This window comes from Oryctolagus cuniculus, chromosome 7 (assembly GCF_964237555.1).
Source record: "Oryctolagus cuniculus chromosome 7, mOryCun1.1, whole genome shotgun sequence".
Classification (NCBI taxonomy): domain Eukaryota; kingdom Metazoa; phylum Chordata; class Mammalia; order Lagomorpha; family Leporidae; genus Oryctolagus; species Oryctolagus cuniculus.
The window spans coordinates 93,756,489-93,779,561 of NC_091438.1; the positions used below are offsets into that span (position 1 = coordinate 93,756,489).

General features: G+C 42.3%; 1 pseudogene; it reads left to right on the plus strand.

The window, feature by feature from the left end:
- Positions 1-2,005: 2,005 nt before the first annotated feature.
- LOC103350270 (BBSome-interacting protein 1 pseudogene) lies at positions 2,006-21,079 on the plus strand (annotated as a pseudogene).
- The last annotated feature ends 1,994 nt before the right edge of the window (positions 21,080-23,073 follow it).

Below are 23,073 nucleotides of genomic sequence, written 5' to 3' on the forward strand. Positions count from 1 at the left end.
TTGGCGGCTTAAGGACTGGGACGTGCACCTGCTCCGAGGATCGCTGTTTTAAAGCTACCTGTTGACTCTCCTTTCCCTTCCCACCTGGTACCACTGAAGGACACACTGTCACTTTTTTTTATTAGGTCCTCCATTTTTGCAGTCCCCTCTGGCTACATATTTCATAGCAAAGCGACAGTCTTTATATTAGCTGCATTTCCTCACTTCCTCTTTGCATTTAGACCTGTGATTACACTTTGCTCCCCACTCCCATCCCCTCCCCACAATCCACTGAAATTGCACAGTGCTATTGTCCGGACACCTTAATTACCACATACAATGGACTCTTCTCAGTCTTTATGTTGCTAGATCTTTAAGCGCATCTGATTGCATGGACTATTTCATTCTTGTATTTTCCTCCTTTGGGCATCCTTACTTTCCCCAACTCCTTACGAACATCTTCTATCCCTTTACCTTGGCCATCTCTTTTTATCCTATATGTTCTTCCTGAATGACTACAACCAGTACTCACTGAGCTTCTCAGATGTTGACTACCACCAAATCAGTATCTCCAGCTCAGTCCACCAGGAACAGAATGCACTGCGGAAAACTCAATTGAGATTGCACAAAACTGACTTCATTACTTCTTCTGAATGTGTCTTTTCTCTTTTTTTTTTTCACTCCCAGCTGGAGTAAATAGGACCTCCAAGTACTTAGTTGCTGAAACCAGACACCACTGAGTCAGCATACTACACTTTCTCCTTTTCCCTCACCTCTCACATCAATTCAATCTTTTTTTTTTTTTTTTTTTTTTTTTGACAGGCAGAGTGGACAGTGAGAGAGAGAGACAGAGAGAGAAAGGTCTTCCTTTTGCCGTTGGTTCACCCTCCAATGGCCGCCGCTGCAGCCGGCGCACCACGCTGATCCGATGGCAGGAGCCAGGATCCAGGTGCTTTTTCCTGGTCTCCCATGGGGTGCAGGGCCCAAGCACCTGGGCCATCCTCCACTGCACTCCCTGGCCATAGCAGAGAGCTGGCCTGGAAGAGGGGCAACCGGGACAGAATCCGGCGCCCCAACCGGGACTAGAACCCGGTGTGCCGGAGCCGCAAGGTGGAGGATTAGCCTATTGAGCCACGGCGCCGGCTCTCACATCAATTCAATCTTGAAAAATCTACATTGCTCCAAGTAATAAAATCAAGTATAATTCCAAGAGAAGGCATTGGAGAAGAATCAAACTGAGTTTGTAAGGCTCTGCATTTGAGCTGGATGGCACAAATATGTATGCTGTATTAAGGTCACTATGTTCTTAAGCACTTCAAGCTGAAGATGTCACCTTTGTCTAGACGTCTGCTCATGTTTGATTGGCACAGTGACTAATGGGTTGGTTCATTAACTTGTGAAACCTTTTCTAAAACTTTTTTTTTTTTTTTTTTTTTTTTTTTACAGAGTGGACAGTGAGAGAGAGACAGAGAGAAAGGTCTTCCTCTACGATTGGTTCACCCTCCAACGGCTGCTGCGGCCGGCACACCGTGCCGATCCGAAGCCAGGAGCCAGGTGCTTCTCCTGGTCTCCCATGCGGATGCAGAGCCCAAGCACTTGGGCCATCCTCCACTGCCTTCCTGGGCCACAGCAGAGAGTTGGACTGGAAGAGGAGCAACCGGGACAGAATCCAGCGCCCCAACCAGGACTAGAACCTAGTGTGCCGGCACCAAAGGCGGAGGATTAGCCTAGTGAGCCACGGTGCCGGCCTTTTAAAAGTTTTTAAACAGAGAAAATCTATGTTTCTCAAGGTTAGCAGATGTACTAGGAGAAGTGAGGAGGCTCTTTGAACTCTTTAAGATAACATTAAAATGTTTTGTTTCATGTTTCTGTGACATAAAAATATTTTCTAGGGGCAAGCATTTGGCCCAGCAGTTAAGATGCCAGCTAGGTCATCATGTCCCACACAGGAGTGCCTGAGTCCTTGTCCTGGCCTGGGGTCCTGCTTCCAGCTTCCTGCTAATGCAGACCTTCAGGGGCAGTGGTAATGAATCAAGTAATTGGATCCCTATCACCTACACGGGAGACCCTGCTTAAGTTTTTGGCTCCCAGTGTTGCCCTCATCTCCCCACGCCTGCTAGTGAAGGTATTTGGAAGAGTAAACCAATGGGTGAGAGCTATATGTCTGTCTGTCTCTGTCTCTCTGCCTAACATATAAATTACATGTCACATATATATTATATATTCTGGTTCATGTGAATGATTCTTTGAAAATGAGATGGTGCCACAGGATCTCCGGGCTTCACTTTGTCCTTGTGGCTATGGTCACTATAGCAACAAATAGTAGTTTAACTTTGTCTTGGACTAAGAAAACCTAATAAGTAAATGATGCATTCCCAACAAGTGAAAGCAATGACTTCAAAATATGCTTACAAGTAAAGAGCTCACAGAGCTTTTACTAAAGAAGAAAGTAGGAAGAGAAATGAGTCATACAGTACATGGCAGGTATATCATCAACATCTAGGACCATATGAAGGAACACAGGAACGCAGGAAATTTTGCTTTGAGCTACATCCAATAAAATATCAAATCAAGAAGGCAAAAGTAGTGCAGAGGGTGGGAAAGCGGGGTTCTAATCTTTCAAATTGGTTTAATTTGCAAGTCCTGTTTTTCCTTTCCCAGAAAGTGAAAGTTTCCCTCAAGACCTGTATCACATTCATCTTTGCTATAAAGTCTCACTTAACCAGTCTGTTTAATGGGATGCGATCACAGGACAATACAATGGTATACTCAAATTAAGGTATGTAGTTATGGTTTAATAACACAACTTGAGTAGGTAGTGGTCAGGGTATCATAAACAACAAATATGAGGGATCTTCAAAAAATTCCATGGAGGGGCCAGTGCTGTGGCGTAGTAGGCTAAGCCTGGAGTGCCTGCATCCTATAGGGACACCAATTCATGTCCTGGCTACTCCTCTTCCAATTCAGCTCTCTGCCATAGCCTGGGAAAGCACAGAAGATGGCCCAAGTGCTTGGGCCCCTGCACCTGTGTGGGAGACCCGGAGGAAGCTCCTGGCTCCTGGCTTCAGATCATCCCAGCTCCAACCGTGGCGCACATATGGTGAGTGAACCAGCGGATGGAAGACCTTTCTCTCTGTCTATAACTCTGCTTCTCAAATAAATAAATAAAATCTTTTTTAAATTTTCATGGAAAATGCAAATTATGAAAAAATATGTAACAAACGATTAATATCCAGAATATATCAGCAACTCTGAAAACTCGACAACAACCCCCAAAAAAATCAATCCAGTTAAGAAATGGGCAAGGAACCTGAATAGACAGTTCTCAAAAGAGGAAGTACAGAGGCCAGTGCTGTGACCCAGCAAGTTAACGCCCTGGCCTGAAGTGCCAGCAGCCCATATGGGCACTGGTTAGAGACCTGGCTGCTCCACTTCCGATCCAGCTCTCTGCTGTGGCCTGGGAAAGCAGTAGAAGATGGCCCAAGTCCTTGGGCCCCTGCACCTGCATGGGAGACCTGGAAGAAGCTCCTCGCTCCTGGCTTCAGATCGGTGCAGGTCCGACCATTGCAGCCAGTTGGGGAGTGAGCCATCGGATGGAAGACCATTCTCTCTCTCTCTCTCTCTGCCTCTCCTCTCTCTGTGTAACTCTGACTTTCAAATAAATAAATAAATAATCTTTTTAAAAAAAGTCCAAATACCCAATAAATACATGAAAAATGCTTGACATCACTAGCCTTCAGGGAAATGCAAATCAAAATCACAATGAGATGTCATCTCACCCCTGTCAGAATGGCTACCCTCCAAAAGACAGAGAGTAACCCATGCTGGTGAGGATATGGAGATGAACTCTCTTTTACACTGTTGGTGGGACTGTAAATTAGTGCAGCCACTATGGAAAACATTAGGGAGGCTTCCTTAAAAACTAGAAGCTAGAAGTAGACCAGTAATCCCAGTAACTGGTATATACCTAAACACATGAACTCATTGTATCAAAAAGGTACCTGCACTACCATGTTTATAGCTGCATTATTTAAAATATCTAAAATATGGAATCAACTAAGGTCCATTAACAGTTGGATGAATAGAGAAATTGTGGACTGTTATTCCTCTATGTAAAAAAGAATGAAATTCTATCATTTGCAGCAAAATGGTTGGAACTAGAGGACATCATGTCAAGTGAAATAAGCCAGACACGGAAAGACATGTGAGAGCTGAAATTTGAAAAAAAAAATGCTATGTGTATCAGTTTTGCTGCAAAATCAGTGTTTTTTCAAACTTTGTTTTAAATATTTGTCCAATAAATTGAAAGGAATTATATACTACTATAATATTAATGATTTTGTGACTTTTTAAAATTTACTTATGATTGAAGTTTAACATCTTTTCATTTGATTTTTTTAAGACTTATTTGAAAGGCAGAGTTACACAGAAGCAGAGGTAGAGCGAGAGAGAGAAAGAGAAGTGTTCCATCCTTTGGTTCACTCCCCAAATGACCACAATGGCCTGAGTTGGGCCAATCCAAGGTCAGGAGCCAGGAGCTTCTTCCAGGTCTCCCACGCAGGTACAGGGGCCCAAGGACTTGGGCCACTTTCCACTGCTTTCCCAGGCCATGGCAGAGAACTGGATCAAAAGTGCAGTAGCCAGGATTTGAATCAGTACCCATATAAGTTGCTGGCACTGAAGGTGGTAGCTTTACCTGCTCTGACACAGCGCCAACCCCTTGATTATTGTTTATAGCCTTTGTCTATTTTTCCTGCTAAACTATGGTCTTTTTTTTAAAGATTTATTTATTTATTTGAAAGAGTTACACAGAGAGAGGAGAGGCAGAGGGAGAGAGAGAGGGAGAGAGAGAGAGGTCTTCTATCTGCTGGTTCACTCCCCAGATGGCCTCAATGGCCAAAGCTGCGCCAATCCAAAGCCAGGAGCCAGGAGCTTCTTCCGGGTCTCCCACGTGGGTGCAGGGACCCAAGGACTTGGGCCATCTTCTACTGCTATCCCAGGCCACAGCAGAGTGCTGGATCGGAAGAAGAGCAGCCAGGACTAGAACCAGTGCCCGTATGGGATGCCAGCACTTTAGGCCAGGGCTTTAACCCGCTGCCCCACAGCACCAGCCCCGACTGTGGTCTTTTTACTTTATATTTGATGAACTCTTTATGTAGTAGAGACATTAGTCTTTCACTATAATGTTAAAAATGTTTTCTCAAAAATAAAATAATCATAATATTTTTTAAAATGCAGTTTTATAAACTATGCATGGATTTCAAAATTTCTTACACCAAAATAAACTTACCTTTTAATTCCATCTTCCATAGACATTTTGAAGTCTTTGTAGTATAGTACCCCAGAACTGTTTTTTTCCCAAATTTCAAAGATATGAAGAATTAGGAAGATATGAGAATCACCTTAAGAGGATCTGGGACATTTACTTGAAGGAAACTTCTAAACAGAGGCAGTCTGGAAGGAAAGCACTGGGGAAATGAATAGCCTGACCCAATATTACCCATAAGGCCGAAGCAAAAAGGGCTCCTGCTCTAACCCTCCTTCAGCTGAACAACACCCTACAGGTGGGGAGTCTAAGGTGGGCACAACTCATGGCCTCCCTCGCAGACCATAAGGCTTTGGATACTTAGCATCCTGGGTTTTCCCACCAAGATGGCCCCCAGCCTACCTCCAGAATTAATATAGGCTTTCCAAAAATCCAGGCAGCCAGGTTTCCTATGCTGGAGTGACAGCCAAGGAACAGGTCTTGGTCACAGGGTAGGGGAGCAGCTATTTGTCAGGGGTAGGGTGCAGAATGACAGAGCTATGTAGGAAAAGAAGGGGATTGGCTTTGTTTTGTTGTTGTTGTTGACAGGCAGAGTGGACAGTGAGAGAGAGAGAGACAGAGAGAAAGGTCTTCCTTTTCTGTTGGTTCACCCTCCAATGGCCACTGTGGCCGGCGCACTACGGCACCGCGCTGAACCGAGGCCAGGAGCCAGGTGCTTCTCCTGGTCTCCCATGGGGTGCAGGGCCCAAGCACTTGGGCCATCCTCCACTGCACTCCCGGGTCACAGCAGAGAGCTGTACTGGAAGAGGAGCAATCAGGACAGAATCCAGCCCCGCGACCGGGACTAGAACCCAGTGTGCCGGCCCCACAGGCGGAGGATTAGGCTATTGAGCTGCGGTGCTGGCTGGGGATTGGCTTTGGACATGGATCTGTTTCTCCCAATATCCCTGAATTGTAGTGTGGAACTCTGACAACTTGAAGAAATCTAAATTTGAACTTAGGATTTCTGGTCACTATGAAGATATGTTGGCCAAAATAGGAACATAGAGCTGAATCATTTGATAGTTCATTTAAAAACAATTAGTGTCTGTGTCTGTGTGTCTGTGTGTGTGTGTATGTATTTGAAAGGCAGAGAGGCAGACAGAGATGTCCCATCCACTGGTTCACTCCCCAGTTGGCTACAATAGCTGGGGCTGGGCCAGGCCAAAACCAAGACCAGCTTCCTGATAATACACACCCTGGCAGGCAAAAGATAGTAGCTCAGGTACTTGGGCTCCTGCCACCCACTTGGGAGACCCAGATTGAGTTCCAGGTGCCCAGCTTCAGCTAGGACCAGCAGCAGCTATTGCACACATTTGGCAAATGAACTGATGGATGGAAGCTCTGTCTGTGTCTGTCTCTGTCTTTCTGCCTTTCAAATACCAAAATAAATATTTTTTAAAAATCTATGCGAGTCATAAGAAAAGTTCTAGGATTAAATTGATTTAAGCTTATATGTCTTTCAGAAGTAATATTATGTTGTTGATAAGAAAACATATAGCCATAAAATGAATCATAAAATAAATGTATTAACTTGTTTTTCTCAGCAAATGTAGACACTAATTACAACAAGTAACCTTGAGAGTTCTAAAGAAACACACAGTGGTACCTTACTTTATCTCCCACCCCAACCCCATTATGTATGTACCCACTAAGCAAATACTTGGCAGAAAATCAACACAGGAATTAGTTAAACCATATGCAGTTCTCCTTGGAACTAAAGATAGCATGTTTTATAGTTGCATGGCAACAATGAAAACTGAAGGTGGCAAGTGGAGGGAGGGGAGAACTCTTATTTAGTAGAAATTCAAATACATTTTGTTAGAAATAATTGGAAATAAAGAAAGGAAGTGAAGTAGACACACAGTTGGAAAAATAAAGTTAGTAATCAATAATCACCTAATGTGTTTCTGGCTTAGTGCTCAGTATTTTTGTCATTATATTTATTTATTTAACAGAGAGAAGTAGACAAAGTCCCCAGATGCTCACAAGGGCAAAGCTACTGAAGACAGAAGCTGGGAATGTAGTGCAGGTTTCCCACGTGGGTAGTAGGAACCCAATCACTTGAGCCATCACCACTGCCTCCTAGGATCTACATCAGCAGAAAACTGGAATCAGGAGCTGCAGCCAAGGATCCAACCCAGGTAATGTGAGCTGTGGGCAACTGAACTGCTCTGCTAAATGCCCACCCCTGGTGCTCAGTTTTTTACACACATTATCTTACCGATGTACAGATGGAAGCCACCCTCTGGCATAGAGTCCAAATTATTCTGCATCACCAAGATTATACTACATAAAACATTAAGATGGCAAAAACAAATGTGAACAGTTAGCTAATTTAACAAAAGTTCTTGTACAATGAGATAAATATGCGATTTAGAGAGCAGCCACATCCAAAACGTCACACATTAATCATTCAAGAACTGTATATAAAATTGAAAATAGCAACTGGTTGACAGATAAGCCTAGATTTATTTCCAACCTCAGGGTCAGAAAATAATTACATTTATACATAACCCAAAATAGTGAATTAAATAAAACTAATACTTTTTATGAGAAGAAAAACCCAGGCTGCTGAAGATAATCATTATAGTAGTCTTAAGGTCAAGATATAGCAATGATAAAATATAATTTCTTACAGGAAGAATAAACAGTTCACATTAGAGCAGAAATTTTTGAGTAATTCTACTATGGACCAAAAATACGAAACCAGGGGCCAGTGTATGTTCCCACCTGGAAAGGGAGAAGGTAACAGATTGTCCACACCTGAGAGTTATTAGCTGGTGCTGAAATAATTTTTTCCTACTACTCCATTTTTCAAAAGACTAATTGATTTGAAAGACAGAGTTACAGAGACAGGTGTGGGGTGGGGAGAGAGAGAGAGAGAGAATCTTCTGTCACTGGTTCACTCCCCAAATGGCTGCAATGGCCTGGACCTGGGCCAGATCAAAGCCAGAAACCTGAAACTCTGTCAGGGTCTCCCATGTAGGTGGCAAGGGTCCAAATACTTGAGCCACCTTCTGCTGCTTTTCCAGGCACATTAGCAGGGAGCCAGATGTGATGTAAAGAAGCCTGAATCAGAACTGACATTCATATGGGATGCTGGTGTCATAGGCAATGGCTTAACCACCATGCCACAATGCCAGCCCCTCCAGCTACTCCATTTTAAATTTGAAATAAATGCAAATGATAGATTCTCAAAGGTAGTCGACTATCTTTCATATTGTTCCTTGGTTTCATTGGGGAAAAAACGCTAGTAAATGTTATCCAAAAATAAATCTTGTCACAGTTGGCAGTTAATTTTAGAACATTGAGCTTATGCAGTAAATTTATTAAAATTAAGAATTTAACCTGAAAACGATTCATTATAATATAACCTCAGTAACTTAAGATAAGGTAATTCAGGTTTTGCCATAATTTTAGCAGAGGCAGAGGTGTATATGTACCCAACAGAATGCAGAAAATGTTGATTTGTGTGGGCTACAGATAATCTGATAATCCAAAAGGAACTTTTGAGTGTGCATCCTGTTGTCTACATTCCTTTCAAAAGTCAAGTCAACATTTTGAATTGGTGAGTTTATTTCTTAAAAAAGAAAAAAAAATTAGTGGTAAGGATTGTTACAGGGTCACTACACAGATGGATCATTCTCTATAATTTCCATGACTGTTACGATTGAGGGAAGCAGTTTGGGATACCAATGCAGAGCATAGATTAAAAGGCATGGATCAAGCCATGTGCTCTAAATACTATAACAGTTGACTCTGATCATGGACAAGTCTTTCAATCTCTCTTGGATAATTTTTCATACTTAAAAATGTTTACATCTTATGGTATATATGAGGATTACATGAAATAACATTTGTAAATCAGGATGCATGTACCTACACATAATTATTAAGAAATGTTAATTATTATTTAGTAGGTGTTCCTAATGAAAATGAATGTTAAGACACTGAACGTTCTGTGTTTTTGATAGTTTTCATATGGCATGTTTCACTGTGCCCTCTTTTTTAATGACTTTTATTATTTATTAGCGAGAGAGAGAGAGAGAGAGAGAGAGAGAGATCTTCCATCTGCTGGTTCACTCCCCAAATGGCCATCACGGCCAGGGTGGGGCCAGGCTAAAGCCAAGAGCCTGGATCCTCAGCTGCTTTCCCAGGCATGTTAGCAGGGAGCTGGATCAGAAGTGGAGCAGTCAGGACTCAAACTGGCACCCATATGAGATGCCCACATTCTAGGCAGTGGTTTAACCCACCAAGAAATAATGCTGGTTCCTCAATGTGATCTTAAACTTTGAAAATAGACTATCTGAATATGTTATATATTTAAATTATTCAAAAAATAATGCCAGTCATTTTGGACTAAGACAAGTTGATTTAGGGGCAGACATTTGATGCAGTGGTTAAGATGCTACTTGTGATGCCCACATCCCATATCCGTGTCTGAAGTCAACATCCAGCTCTGCTTCGCATACCAACTTCCTGCTAATGTGTTCTGTGGGAGGCAGCAGGTGATGGTTCAAGTAGATGGATCCTTGCCACTCATATGGGAGACCTGGATTAAGTGCCTAGCTCCTAGCTTTGGCCTGGCCCAGCCCTGGTACAGATGGAAGATTTCTACCTGTCTCTCTGCCTTTCAAATAAACATAAATAGATAAATTTAAAAATAGAAAAGTTTGTTTGAAGAATATTAGTTATCAGAAAAATATTAAAATACTTGCAATCTGATAACTTTTAGTATAACATGAAATTTCAGCATTTAGCCAATCATAACATTTGAATCTATTCATTGAATTAAATCCTGAAGTACATTTACTTGACAAATGAGTATTTCAAGTTATAAACTATACTGGATAGTAATCAATCTATATTCATGATATACTCTGTATTTAATATTTCTTTAATTTAGGGATCTCAAATGCTTTGTAAAAAGTCAGAGTGACACAAAATTTTAAGGCAAAGCATTCAAGCATGGTACCTGGCATTTAAAAAGTACAAAATACTTATTGAAATAAGTTGTTTCTTTCCTACTTCTCTAATTCAATTGCTAACTCTAACTGAAGGATTTTAGTCTCCTAACAGTGTGTGTGTATACACACACACACACACATTTTACTTCGAGAGGCAGACAGAGAAATCCCTTAAGTTGATTCACTTCTCAAATGCCTACAACAGCTGAGGCTAGGCGAAGCCAAAGCCAGGAACTGAATCCAAGTCTCACCACATGGATGTCAGGGATCCAATTACTCGAGTCTCCAGGTTCTGCTTCACCAGACCAGCATTGGCAGGAAGCTGGAGTCTTGAATGTAGCCAGAGCTGGGACTTGAGCACTCTGATGCGAGATGGAGACGTCTTAACTGCTGGACTAAATGCCTGTCTTAACACCATCATTTTGATTGTTTGATTGGTCTCATTTCTCCTGTGCTGTATCTTTGCCATCCTTCTGCCATCCCTCTACCTGTGAGTGAGCTTAGCAAACCTGCATTTGATAGTGTTATTTCTCTGTTTAAAAAAGTGCTTGTTTCCGTTGGCTATACCAGGAGTACTCAAAGTGTTGTTCTCAGATCAGCACCATCAGCGTCACCTAGGGACTTTTTAGAAATGTGAATTCTCAGGCCCCACCGCAAACACAATCCATGTTTTAGCAGATCCTCTAGGTGATTGTGATCCACACTAAAGTTTGAGAACCACTGGCTTGCAGGATAAAATCCATAAACCTCAAGATAGCATATATCCAGAATGGGCTCCACACCTCCTCTTCTCTCTCTCTCCCAAATCAAACTATATACTTTCACCTTGTGTTCTTTGCTCATGGTTCTTCTAGAAAGCATTTTGCCAACATAGCAGTCTCATAACTCCTTGCTCACTTTTCAAAATTCAACCCAAGGACATCTGAAGTAGTGTGACAAATAAAGGTAAATGGAGCCTCCAATAAACTTCAGAGGCCCTAGGATTTTGGCCTCTGCTGCCAATAACTATTTTCCCTTTGGAAAGCACTAACTCACTAATGAGTTCTGGTAGAAACTTTCCACCTGGGGCCGGCGCTGTGGCTCAGTGGGTTAACGCCCTGGCCTGAAGCACCAGCATCCCATATGGGCGCCTGTTCAAGCCCCGGCTGCTCCTGTTCTGATCCAGCTCTCTGCTATGGCCTGGGAAAGCAGTAGAAGATGGTTCAAGACCTTGGGCCCCTGCACCTGCGTGGGAGACCTGGAAGTAGCTCCTGGCTTCAGATTGGCACAGCTCCGGCCATTGCAGCCAATTGGGGAGTGAACCATCAGATGGAAGACCTCTCTCTCTCTCTGCCTCTCCTCTCTCTGTGTAACTCTGACTTTCAAGGAAAATACATTTTAAAAAATCTTTAAAAAAAAAGAAACTTTCCACCTAATCATAAGATACCAAGTGATTATGCAACTGGAACTACTCCTTGTGAATTGAATGTTACATGAACAACCTAATATTCAAATTGAAGCGTGCATTTCATTATTAATAGAATTAATGGAATAATGCATTATATTACTAAATAGAAATGATACATGCAATACTGGGCTTAAGAAAGAAAAGTACAAGCCTGTGCTGTCCACACACTGGCACAAGCCAAATGTAGACACCTGCTGCATTACATCCCACCCATGAGTGGCCCTAAAAGACACAGCAATGAGAAATCTGCCCCCAGTGTTCAGAACTTAGTTCACTTTATTTTCCACTTTTCATGGAGCAAAAAAAAAAAAAATGGTCTTTGCCCACTTTACCCTGGCTCCTCTACCTGATAACGTAAATTGAAGAAGGGCCTACACCCGGGGCCCCAGCTGAATCAGTGAGATTAAGGGCGTGGGAGAAATACACAGGACACAGAACCCCAGGGACTCAATAAACACTACTGATATTTCTAGCTTTTTATCCAATAGGCCACTCCTTTGTCAAAATTTTACTTTTAAATACTTAATGAGAATCCTCATGGGAAGAAATAATTCTCCAGCCCAAGGGCTTTAGAAAGTAAAGAGGAGGATGAGTGATTACCTTAGGACTTACAGGAAATTTGACATTGGTCTTCATCAACCTCTTACCAAGGCTTTTGTATTGCCCTGATGATACTCTCCGGTTATCAGCATCTGCAGTCTGGTCTGTTACATAAATTTTGGCAGTGGAGTTGAAGGCAATGTCTGTTACAAGGTAATGCTAGAGAAAGTGCCAACTTAAAAAGCTTTCTTCCATCTAATGCTCTCACTAACCTGCCACCTATCAACACTAACACTCAAACAGGTTCAAAACAGCCTTAAAGGGAAAAGCACTGTGGCACAGTAGGTTAAGTCTCTGATTGCAGTGTCAGCATCCCATATGAGTGTGAATCCCTGTGGCTCCACTTCCGATCCAGCTCCCTGCTCATGCACCTGGGGAAGCAGCAAAAGATGGCCCAAATCCTTGGGCCTCTGCACCCACATGGGAGGCCAGGAAAAAGCTCCTGGCTTCTGGCTTCAGACCAGCCCAGCTCGAGCAGTTGTGGCCATTTGGGGAGTGAACCAGCAGATGGAAGATCTGTCTCTCCTCCCTCTGTAACTCAGACTTTCAAATAAATAAATACATCTTTAAAAAAAAAAAAAAAAAAGCCTTAAATCGCTACAGGATTTCTCCTGCTTCCTCTAGCTCTATGGTTTCTAGAAGGTTATGAGGGAGGTAGATTGTAGTCCCTGCTGCTTTCATATAGAGCCAGGAACTGGAAACCCTCAAGTTCTCATGAATCTAATGCTTGGCAAGTAGTTTTCACTTAAAAGCTTAATTAATATTGAATCAATAAGTTCTAGCAACTGAGCTCTGAAACTAGGATTCTGAATCCACTTTCAAACAAAATGATGCTGTGACTAATGATAGCCAAATTTACTATTGAGCCATAAACTATTTTACTTTTTTCTTTAAAAGGGGTAATACACATAATAAGTGAAACAACTCTGATTTCTTTCTGCATTGTGAATGGGAAATAAAGAAAAGCATCCTGTTTTCTAGCTTAATTATAAGCTTAAGTATCACTATGTAGTGATTTACCTAATGGATCTACTATCTTCCAAATACCTCTAGTCAACTAGTACTTCAGGGAAAAAAACTTTTAGTGTTTCTGAAAATATATTTTCAAAACCTTTGGAAACATATATATTTAGCAAACATATATACGTATATGTGTGTGTGCACATACACACTATTTAATGCAAATTAGTTTTCTAATAATTTCTAATGTTTTTATAAGAACAGTTATTACACAGTTTCTTGACTGATGCCTGAGAGATGTATGTGTGTATGTAGCCCATTTATTTATTGCCTAGAAGCACATTTTGGACTGAAGTAGCAGTGATAAAGAGGGCAGGGATGAGTACATACCATAGACGTTAAATCACTACTTGCTGCAACCACATCCCATATTGGGGTGCCTGGCTTGAGTCTCAGCTACTCCACTTCCCATACAACTTCTTTGCTACTGCAATTCTAGAAGGCAGCAGTGATGACTCAAATGCTTGGGTCCCTGCCACCCACATGGGAGACCCGAATGGAGTTCCAGACTCCTGGCTTCAACCTGGCTCAGCTGTGACTCTTGCATTTGTTTAGAGTTAACTAGCAGACGGAAGATCTCTGTCTCTTCTCTATCTCTTTGATTTTCAAATAAAATGAAAAAAAAAAAAAAAACCAAGAGGAAAACTACCTAAAGGCCACATATAAATACTATATACAGTTTCCTAAAATGTTAAGATTCCACTGAAGGTTTTCAAAGGGAAAACATTGAATATAACAACTTGGAAAACATGCTTTTTCCTATATTATATTTGTGACCATGAATGATGATCACAAAATTAAGAAATAATGTGAAAATAGAATTCAGTCAGATATTTTTAATGGTATTTTTTCTCATATGTAATATTAGGTGAAATGGTTGGGATGCTGGCAAAGAGAGTGAAAATTTTCTTTAGTAAAATTTAAACTTTAAAGTTTAAAACAAAAATTTGAAAAAAAATTAAGTAAAAACATGCTTCATTTAAAAGTTAACTTTTTTGGAGTGAACATTTGGCCTAGCAGTTAAGACACTGGTTAAGATAGCCACATCCCAGTGCAGATGCTGTGGCGTAGTAGGTTAAGCCTCCATGTGAGGCTACCGCATCCTATATGGGTGCCAGTCGGTGTCCCAGCTACTCCTCTTTTGATCCAGTTCTTCTGATTCAGCTCTCTGCTTATGGCCTGGGATGGCAGTGGAAGATGGCCCAAGTACTTGGGAGACCCAGAAGAAGCTCCTGGCTCCTGGTTCCTGATCAGCCCAGCTCCAGTCAGTAAGGCCATCTGGGGAGTGAACCAGCAGATGGAAGACCTTCCTCTCTGTCTCTCCCTCTATCTGTCTGTAACTCTAAATCTCAAATAAATAAATAAAATCTTTAAAAAAAATACCCACATTCCTTATCAAAGTGCCTAAGTTTGATTCATTGCTCTGCTCCTGCCTCTAGCTTCCTGCTGATGGCACTCCAGAAGGCTGTGGTAATGACTCAGTATTGCATTCTTGCCGTCCATGTGGGAGACCTGGACTGAGTTTCTACCTCTTGACCTCAGCTTGGCCCAGCCCTGGGAGTTAACCAGCAAATGGAAGTTCTGTCACTATCCCCATCTCCCTAACCCCTTCTCTCTCTCAGTCTCTCTCTCTGCCTCTCACAAAAGTAATTTTTTAAATATACAGATATAAACAGAATTTCAAGGAAATCTGTATGATATTGTCACAGCTAACATGGGGCCTCAATTATCTATAATTATCTTAAGTTGGTGAGAGAGGAATGATCTCTATAAAATAATATTTTATTAGAATGTATCTCATGATTATAATAATAGCTATGAATATATCTACTGCTATTCCAACAATCAAATAATCAACAAAAAACTTCTAGTCAGGACCAGCGCTGTGATGTACTGGGTAAAGCCACTACTTGTAGCGCCAGCATCCTATATATATGCCAGTGTTTGTCTCCACTGCTCCACTTCCAATCCAGCTCTTTGTTCATGGCCTAGGAAAAGCAATGGAAGATGCCCCAAGTGCTTGGGGCCCTGCTACCCTCATGGGAGACCTGGAAGAAGCTCCTGTCTCCTGGCTTCAGCCTGTCCCCAGCACTGGCTGTTGCAGTCATCTGGGGAGTGAACCAGTAGAAGGAAAATCTCTCTGTGTGTGTCTCTCTGTAACTCTGACTTTCAAATAAATTAAAAAAGAAAAAAACCTTCTAGTCAGTATTAAAAATGAATTCAAACCAATTGACAATTAAGTTTTTAGTTTTTGCCCTTGATATCCTTATGAGAATTCCTAGGAGTGTTTTTCAAGTAGGAGAATTATTTCAAAACTGTAGGTCATAAAATAAATATAGGGTTATATAATTAAAAGAATTTTGGAAACTGGAGTTAAATTTAAAAACATCAGGGGCCTGGCACCGTGGCTCAATTGGCTAATCCTCCACCTGCAGGGCCGGCATCCCATATGGGCATTGGGTTCTAGTCCCGGTTGCTCCTCTTCCAGTCCAGCTCTCTGCTGTGACCCAGGAGGGCAGTGGAGGATGGCCCAAGTGCTTGGGCCTCTGCACCCGCATGGGAGACCCGGAGGAAGCTCCTGGCTTCTGGCTTTAGATCAGCACAGCGCCAGCCGTAGCGGCCATCTGGGGGGTGAACCAACAGAAGGAAGACCTTTCTCTCTCTCTCTCTCTCTCTCTCTCTCTCACTGTCTGTAACTCTAGTTGTCAAATAAATAAATAAAAAATCTTAAAAAAATTAAAAACATCAGAATCAATCCATCTAAAAAGAGTAGGTAGTGTTTTATGAAACTTCCATTTCACCTACATATCAAGGTACTCCAAAAGGTTTGTGGAAAAATGGAATTATTCCTATGAGTAGTTTAAATTTCAAATCATTGTTAAACAGTAACACTACCTAACTTAAATTATATGTCTTATATACCATGGTATGTTATTGGCATAAAGAGCATAAATTATTCTTTTCTTTTGTCTTTGTTTTAAAGATTTATTTACTTATTTGAAAGGCAGAGTGACAGAGAAAGAGGGAGAGCCACAGAAAGAGAGATATCTCCCATCTACTGGTTTACTCCATGAGTGACCACAGTGGCCAGAACTGGTCCAGGCCAAAGCCAACAGCTGGAACTCCATCCAGGTCTCCTTAACCGCTGTACCGAATACCTACCTCAATTTCTCATCTTTTAAAAAGTCACTGTCTGAGGTAGGCATTTGGTACAGTAGGTAAGACACTGCTTGGGATACCCACATTCCATGTTAGAGTGCCTGGGTTCAAGTCCCAGTTTCACTCTCCATTCATCTTCCTGCTAATATGCACTCTGGGAGATACTAGCAGATGACTCAAGTAGTTGGGTCACTGCCACTCATGTGGGAGACCTGAATTGAGTTTCCAGCTCCCGGCATTACCTGGCCTAGGCTGTTGTGGATATTTGGGGAGTAAACAAGTAGATGGGAGATCTCTTGTCTGTATCTCTCTCTCTTTCTCTATCTCCTTGCCTTTCAAATAAATAAATTTTTAAAAGGTCACTATCCTAAAATATTCTTTACTAGGAATATAGTTTTTGCAAGCTACCTGGGACCTAAAGATCATCTTATTAATTTTTTTTGCCAGTGATGAAAAACTAAGGCAGTGAATACTCCACTCTTCTTGTCGAAGAGTTAAAACCTGGAGGGTCACCCTCCTGGGAAGGAGAGAACCTCGGCATTTCTGGTCCTGCTGGAGCTACCTGTTGTTGAGGCTAAATTCCAGGTTAGTGTGGGAGAGAGTTGAGTGAGCCCTTCTTCTACTAAAAGAAATAGGATGGAAAATCTTCCTTGGGCTCAGCACCACTGACAATGCTAAAACCTTCAGTGCACTTATCCTGGCTTTTGGGCCAGGGGTTCCATGCTAGGAGAGACAAACTTAGAGACCTGTGGCTGCTGCCCATCCCCACCAACAGCAATGGTTTGCAAAGAGAGAAAGGGGAAAGGAGTAGTCTGGGAGGAGCCTTCTGGGGTTAGAAGAAATCCCAAACAAAATTTCAGAATTATTTTTGTAAAGAGTGAAACTCTCTGCCTTTCAATTAATAATTTAAAAAAATCAAAGGAGTCAAAATTGCTGCTTATAGGGCTGGCGCCGTGGCTCACTTGGTTAATCCTCTGCCTGCGGCACCAGCATCCCATATGGGTGCCAGGTTCTAGTCCCAATTGTTCCTCTTCCAGTCCAGCTCTCTGCTGTGGCCCGGGAAGGCAGTGGAGGTTGGCCCAAGTGCTTGGGCCCCTGCACCCGCATGAGAGACCAGGAGAAGCACCTGGCTCCTGGCTTCGGATCGGCACAGCGCTGGCCACAGCGACCATTTGGGGAGTGAACCAGCACTGTCTCTCACTGTCTACAACTCTACCTGTCAAATAAAAAAATAAGTAAATAATTTTTTTAAAAAAGCCATGACAAGTAACAAAGTCTTCAGTGCTTTTTTTAAAAAATTGCTGCTTGTAGAACAATTTATGCCCTGGGGCATTGTTATATACAGTAGAATAATCAGTCAGCAATTAATAGAGCTTACCACCTGGACATGGTTAGGGAAAGAAGGCCAAAGACAGCTCTGTCAAAACCATTTCAGTGGGATAACATACTCTATATGCTGAAAGAAAAAGTTGTCAACCAAATCCCATACCCAGCAAAGCTATCTTTCAAAAAATAAATGCAGTAGTGTAGTGGTTAAGCTGTGTACATCCATGCAGGAGGTCCAGGGTTTGATACTCAGCTCCAGCTCCTGACTCTGACTTTCTGCTAATCCAAGACCCTGCGAGGCAGCAGAGATGGCTCAAGTGTTGGGTTCCTGCCACCCATGTGGGAATCCAGGATTGAGTTCTCATCTCTTGGCTTCATCCCAGATCTAGCTCTGGCCATTGTGGGCACTGAGGAAGTGAACCATGGGATGGGACCTCTCTTCATCTCTCTCTCTCTCTCTCTGTATGCCTCTCAAATTATATACATATATATATGGACCAGCGCTGTGGCAAAGTGGGTAAAGCTGCCACCTGTGGTGCCGGCATCCCATATGGGCACCGGTTCAAGTCCCAGCTGCTCCATTTCCAATCCAGCTCTCTGTTATGACCTGGGAAAGCAGTAGAAGATGGCCCAAGTCCTTGGGCCCCTGCACCCATGTAGGAAGACCCAGAGAAAGCTCCTGGCTCCTGGCTTCAGATCAGTATAGCTCCGACTGTTGCAGCCAATTGGGAATGAACCAGCGGATGGAAGACCTCTCCGTCTGCCTCCCCTTCTCTCTCTGTGTGGCTCTCTCTTTCAAATAAATAAGTAAATATTTTTTTAAAAAGTACATGTAAATAAAAGGCAAAATAAAGAAAATTCAAGATAAATAAAAACTAAGACTGTGTTGATAGTGGAATCTACCTTACAAGAAACATGAATAGAAGTTCTTCAGGCTTAAAGCAAATGACCCCAGACAGTAATTCAAATCCACATGAATGAAGAGAGCTAAGAAAGGCAATAGTGTAATTATAAAAGATACTATAAATGGAGGCTGGCACTGTGGCATGGTGGGTTAAGCTGCCTTATGCAGTGCCAGCATCCCAAATGGGTGCCAGCACAAGTCCCAGCTGCTCCACCTCTCATCCAGCTCCCTTGTGCCTGGAAAAACAGTGGAAGATGGCCCTAATACTGGAAAGCCTGCACCCATGGGGGAGACCCAATGAAGCTCCTGGCTCCTGGCTTTGGTCTGGTCCAGTCCGGGCTGTTTCCATTACTTGGGGAGTGAACCAGTGGTTGGAAGATCTCTTTCTGTGTTTCTCCCTCTCTCTCTGTAATTGTGACTTCCAAATAATTAAATAAATACATCTTTAAAAAAGATATTATAAATGCATACTTTCTTCTCTTAACTGATTTAAAAATCAATATGCATAGAATGTATTGTGTTTTTTTATTTATATTTTTTTTTGACAGGCAGAGTGGACAGTGAGAGAGAGACAGAGAGAGAAAGGTCTTCCTTTGCCGTTGGTTCACCCTCCAATGGCCGCCGCTGCAGCCGGCACACCGCGCTGATCCGATGGCAGGAGCCAGGAGCCAGGTGCTTTTCCTGGTCTCCCATGGGGTGCAGGGCCCAAGCACCTGGGCCATCCTCCACTGCACTCCCTGGCCATAGCAGAGAGCTGGCCTGGAAGAGGGGCAACTGGGACAGAATCCGGCGCCCCAACCGGGACTAGAACCCGGTGTGCCGGCGCCGCAAGGTGGAGGATTAGCCTAGTGAGCCACGGCGCCGGCCCTGTATTGTGTTTTTTTAAAGATTTATTTTATTTATTTGAAAGGCAGAGTTACTGAGAGACAGAGTCAAAGAGAGAGAGAGGTCTTTCATCCACTGGTTCACTCCCCAGATGGCCACAACGGCCAGAGTCATGTAGATTCGAAGCCAGGAGTCAGGAGCTTCTTCTGGATCTCCCACGTGTGTGCAGGAGCCCAAGGACTTGGGCCATCTTCTACTGCTTTCCCAGGCCATAGCAGAGAGCTGGATTGGAAATGGAGCAGCCAGGACCGGCGCCCAAATGGGATGCTGGTGCTGCAGGCGGCAGCTTTACCCACTATGCCACAGCACCAGCCCCTATATAATGTATTGTTTGAACTATAATGTAGAAATTGATATATTTACTGTGGGGAGCAACTTGGAGCAACTCGGACTAGACTAAGTTACTGGAATTAAGACTTATTCTATGCATCTGCTCTCCCACAATATGGCGCTGAGAAGGGAAACAGTTCAACCAATAAACTGTAGGACCTGCTCCTGATTGGAGGAGAGCAGCGTACTTGGCGTGTGGGTAGCAGAGTTGGGATTGGTGGAAGAGGACTATAAAGGAGGAGAGAGACAACATGCACCAGGAACATCTATCTGAAGGAACACCTGTGCAGCCCCCAAGAGAGCCGGTCGGTGGTGTGCCGCTCCCCCGCAGAAGTGGGGAAAGTGGCAGGGGGAACCGCCCTTCCACGGAGGTGGAAGGGTCGGTAGCCAACCCGGGAAGAACTAGCAGCAAACCCGGGAAGGGCCAAGCAGACAAAAGAACAGCGCAGGGTCCTGTGTCGTTCCTCCACGAAGATGGGGAGCGACATTTACCAATAACTGCATAAAGGAGGTAGGTAGAAGCCATGCTGTATTGAAGAAATCACATTAGATGATGACTCAAATCCACAAGAACAAATGAAGAAAATCAGAGAGATCACTAAGAAGGCTAATACTACAAAAGCTATAAATACATTTTTGATTTCCTACCCTCTCTCAGCTTTTTAAAAAGACATAATGCCATGTAAAGTAATAATTATAACTATGTACTGTTGGGTTGACAATTATAGATGTAATATATATAATAATACTGCAGTGAATAGGGTCACGGCAGAAGGGTGGAATAGCTGCCACCTGCACCCAGGAGATGCCTACTCTCGACCTGAGTTGCAAAGTCAGTTCCTTCTGAAGGCTTGAGGCAAGAACGCTCGGTCACCTTGGTGATAGCAGATCCAGCGCCTGAAGCTTCAGGAAAAAGCTGGAATTTTCAGGAAAAAACTGTGTCCAGAAGTGAAGTCAACGTTCCGGGATGTTCTTCCAAAACAAGGGCAGTTATCTGTAAAAGACATAACCACAATGGTGCTGTGTAAACCCAAACTTTTGCCCTTAAAATTTTTGACTCTGGAAAACAGGAGAAAATGCAGCAAGCAGCACAGGATACAATTCGCCAACAAGAAATGACAGAGAAAGAATAACGGCAGATAACACACATATAACCTAGCACTTTAGGAAATAGCCACCCTAGCTTGCCTACTGTTAAACGGTAACTAGAAAATAATCTGGATCAGTATGCTGAAAGAAATATTTGTTAATAAAACTGATATTCATAGAAATACAAAAATACCCAAGATTGAGAAGACCTGTATTGGTGGTTTTTTTTTCCTTAAACCATGTTTTTAAAATTGCAAATTATATTCACAATTCCTGTTGGCTATCAGTTTTATAAGGTACCATTATTTTTTTTAATATTTTATTTATTTATTCGAAAGTCAGAGTTATACAGAGAGAGAAGGAGAGGCAGAGAGAGAGAGAGGTCTTCCATCCGTTGGTTCACTCCCCAATTGACCGCAACGGCCGAAGCTGTGTCGATCCGAAGCCAGGAGCCAGGAGCTTTCTCTGGGTCTCCCACGTGGGTGCAGGGGCCCAAGGACTTGGGCCATCTTCCATTGCTTTCCCAGGCCATAGCAGAGAGCTGGATCAGAAGCGGAGCAGCCAGGACTAGAACCGGCGCCCACATGAGATGCTGGCGCTTCAGGCCAGGGCGTTAACCCGCTTTGCCACTGCGCCGGCCCCAATATAAGGTACCATTCTTAGCATAAGCATTAAATGAAACTTTTTTCATACAGAGGATAATCTCAGGCTTTTACATTACCTAAATTAAAGTATTTATGTTAGAAATTTGAGAGTTTTTTAAAACCAATTTTTGGTGCCGCATCATGTTTATACTATTTTACCTGACCAGTAGTGGACACTAATGATCTAATGATGATAAAACTGTTTCTTAAACAAATTTGACTTTTAAGAAACCCTAATCTATTCTGTAATCAACTAAAGCTCTTAATTGTACTGATTTTAAGGACTTAAGAATTACTTGACTACTTTTATGATTCAGGTATCAAACACAATTAAAAATCTGAAAAATGGTTATTGTAATTATCTAAAATAATGTGGTTTTGAAAGAGCCCATGATATGAACATGAACATTAAATTTGGAGTTTTGATTCCAGTAGACTTATCTCAACCTATAATAGGTATATTCCTAAGAATACCTTTGTAAATTATTAATGTAATTCTTGGTTAGTTTGTTGGAGCTGATAGGCAGTTTAAATTAGCACAGAATTTTAGATCTTGCCAAATAATTAAGTTCTATGAGAGGTTAGAAATGTGTAATTCTTTTTTTTTAAAGATATTTATTTATTTGTGAGGTAGAGTCATAGACAGTGAGAGGGAGAGACAGAGAAAAAGATCTTCCCTCCGTTGGTTCACTCCCAAGGTGGCCCCAACGGCCACAGCTGCACCAATCCGAAGCCAGGAGCCAGGTGCCTCTTCCCAGTCTCCCATGTGGGTGCAGTGGCCCAAGCACTTGGACCATCTTCTACTGCTTTCCCAGGCCACAGCAGAGAGCTGGATTGGAAGAGGAGCAGCTGGGACTAGAACCGGCGCCCATATGGGATGCTGGTGCCGCAGGTAGAGAATTAACCTACAGCATCACGGAGCCGGCCCCAGAAATGTGTAATTCTTTAGAAAACTATTATTGATAGAAGGTAGTATTTTCTCAGACACTGAATAAATGTAAAGCTTTGAGTCTCTGGAGAATAATTTTTTATAACACTAATCATTTTGGTAATATAATTTAAGAATGATTAAAGCTATTATGTATTTATAGAAATTTCATTAAGCTTTGGGTCAGATCAGTAAACAAGAGAGTCAAGTGAGCATCCATTTTCCCCAGTGTAATCTTAATTACAATTTACTATTGTACTTTCAATTTAAAAGTGTACAAGGATTTTTTTATAAAAGTTTGGTAGAAGCACAGCTTAAATTCACCAACTTCAAATGTGCTTCCCTTACATGATTTAAAATTTGTTACGTGAAATTAAAAAGTTGTTCAAAAGACCTAAAATAAATGTACTCTCAAAAAAATATTGCAAAGAGGAGAAAAGGGAAAAATGGAGTTATATAGAAGTATCATTTTTATGTCTTATGAAAT